The sequence below is a fragment of the Mesocricetus auratus genome, unplaced genomic scaffold, assembly GCF_017639785.1.
Source record: "Mesocricetus auratus isolate SY011 unplaced genomic scaffold, BCM_Maur_2.0 Super-Scaffold_100011, whole genome shotgun sequence".
Classification (NCBI taxonomy): Eukaryota; Metazoa; Chordata; class Mammalia; order Rodentia; family Cricetidae; genus Mesocricetus; species Mesocricetus auratus.
The window spans coordinates 9,695,133-9,697,852 of record NW_024429195.1 but is presented as its reverse complement, the minus strand read 5'-3'; the positions used below and the strand labels follow the sequence as shown (position 1 = coordinate 9,697,852).

General features: G+C 49.9%; 1 long non-coding RNA gene across 1 annotated transcript; it reads left to right on the top strand.

Annotated features, from left to right (window-relative positions):
• Window positions 1–287: 287 nt before the first annotated feature.
• LOC121143178 lies at window positions 288–2,363 on the top strand. Its single transcript, XR_005880329.1, has 2 exons — window positions 288–1,591; window positions 1,792–2,363. It is a non-coding gene; the product is annotated as an uncharacterized LOC121143178 (long non-coding RNA).
• Window positions 2,364–2,720: the final 357 nt, after the last annotated feature.

Below are 2,720 nucleotides of genomic sequence, written 5' to 3'. Positions count from 1 at the left end.
TCTCTCTCTCTCTCTCTCTCTCTCTGTTTCTCTGCATTACCTAGAGACACAGAGTCAAGAGCAATCAGGTCAGGTCATAGATACAAGAGTCCCTGGGCACCAGAGAGTCCAGAAGGGAAAAAAATGTTCAGCCAACTTCCTCTCCAGCAGGTACCAGCAGCACGTGACAAAAACCCCAACGCAGGGATTTGGAGAGTCAGGTCCAGAAGGTACTTCCTCTTAAAGCACTTCAAAAAAATCTAGGATCTAAGTGCCTTTCAAGGCCACCACAAGGACTTCCTGGAATAGGAAGGGGGCTGTTGAGTCAATATAAGAGAGTGCCGAGGTTACACAGTGACGTGAGCTTCCTAGTGAGAATCAATTCCTACCTGGGACCTGAAGTTCCAAAGCCACATTTCTCACCCCACGCACACATTAATCTTCCTCGTAATGTGTTCTCTGAGGACCTCAAGGTCTGTCCAGGACTTGGCCCTGAGCTCATCAAAGCCGCATTTTTACAGATGGCCAAGTTTTACAGATGTTTGCCTGACCGCTCTGTGCTTTGCTGCAATAACCCGGGGCCGCTTCCAGGTGACAAGCATCCTTTCTCCCAAGTTCATACTGAAGAAGAACTGTCTAGAAGAGGAGCAGCTCCAGAGGGCAGGAGAGGGCAGGCACCCTCTGAAGGAGTAAGTGCTGTCATCTGTCACTAAGAGGGAACAAGCGAATGGCAGTGCTCGCCACATAGGGTAAGGTTCTGGAAAGGGCGCTGTGTGTCAGGAGCCAGGGGAAAAGGCAGGACCTGGGCCTTATTTATGGACACTGTGTTTACATTTTTTCAGCAGAGCTGTGAGCCCCCCAAGGACTCAGGAATGCCCCTGCTGACCTTCAAGCTGTGATGAAGGCTTAGGTGGGTCAACCCATCCTAGAGAAATGCCTGCCCATTCCAAAGTTAAGCACCATCTTTCCCCAAAGCCAGCAAAAATTGACAACTGGGAGGGAATGCACCCAAGGCTGCAAAAGAGGAGAAACAGCCCTTACAGCAACCTACTCAGTCTGTAGAATGTCATTAATGCTCATGAAAATGACAAGGTGCCAAGTATCAGTAGCTTAAAAAAAAAAAAAAAAAAAAAAAGAAAGTTAAAGGGTTAGCCTGACAGTGGTGGTTCATTCCTTTAATCCCAGTGCTCAGGAGTCAGGCAGGCAAACAGGCAGAAGGGTCTCTACTGTGAGTTCCAGGCCAGCCTGGTCTACAGATCAAGTCCCAGGACAGCCAGCACCATGCAGAAAAACCCTGTCTTGAAAAACTAAAAGTTAAAGGATTAAACAGTTTTCTGATGGCCAACCAATTTAGTGTCAGATCTGGGATTCATTGGCAAGGTTCTGTTTCTTCCCAGGTTACAAGCTATTGTATGTTTTATATGCCTAATCCTCTCCTGGATCCTGCAAGAGTGTTTTATTATCTTCGTGTAAATGTGGAAAGATGAAGAGACCAAGCAACAGACCTGAGGCCACAACTCGTTCCCTCGGGAAACGTTAGACTTCCCCGGTGCCGAGCGCTGGTGGCTCAGATGCCAAGTGGAGCGAGCATGATTTGCAGAAACACCTAAAGGTCTCAGCTGAAAGAATTCATATTTCAAAGGGGGAAAAAAGCGGAAACATAGTTCGGGGAATTGTTGGGTTTTCTGTGCTAACAGGCTGAACTCCATGTAAAATGTGCGGTGGGGTGGTTAGTAATAGCTTGGAAAGGCGACAGATGTACATAGGCCTGTTTTATTAATTAAGCAAGCCCCGATGCTTTGTTGGTTGCAGGAAATGCATGCCCTGGAGGAGATATTCAAAAGGAATCTTTGGATTTGTGTGTAATGTGACTGAGAACTCCGGAAGGCAGGAGACAGGACCCACTGTCCGTCTCTGTGACCGGGGCTAGAATCCAGTGACTTATAAACGACTTTTACAACCACTACTATCCCCAGCCACACACCAGCTGGCTGATGCGGAAGAGATATGGAAAGTCATTATAATGTAAAAACCTGGGGGCCACTCACTCTGCAATAACCTGCCTCGGCATTGCAACCTCACACCCTGCTCTAAGGTCTGGGGCCCGGGCAGGCTTGCACCAAGTCCCTGCCTGCCCCAGCTGCGGCAGCCACCTCTCCCTGCCGAGCTGCTGATGCTGCTGGGACCTGAAGTCCCCCTCCAGCTGGAAGCTGCCCTGGCTGACCCTCAGCTGCCCTGTCCATGTCTGTTCTAGAGACTAGCCTCAGGGGCAATCCTGTCTTTAACACTCCCTCCCGCCTCTTCTCTTCCAGAGGTCACAGGAGACCGAGCCCTTAGTGCACCGCGTCTTAGAAAGATTTTTAATGAAACAGCTTTTCTATTTATTTGTGTTGCTGCCTCTGTTGCCTGGGGCTAAGGCACCAGTCCCCAGGAGGGGAGGCTGAGGGTTGGGGGAGGGGACCCTTGCAGATCACGTGCTCTCTTGCCAATCACCTAGCCCCAACACTGACCCTGGCCTGCGCCAATCCAGTGTCCTTTCCCAGCTGGCTTAGCCCTATCGGAATCCTGCGGGGGCTGGGGGACTGGGGCTGGGGGTGTGGATAATAAACAGTTTGTCCCCTGTAAGAGTCACTGAAAGTAGACAGGTTTTCGAAAAAAAGTCGGGGGGTTACACCAGAAGATAAACAAAGAGTAGGCAGCTTTCCGGGATCTGATTAGTACAAAGACCCTGTACACCGCGG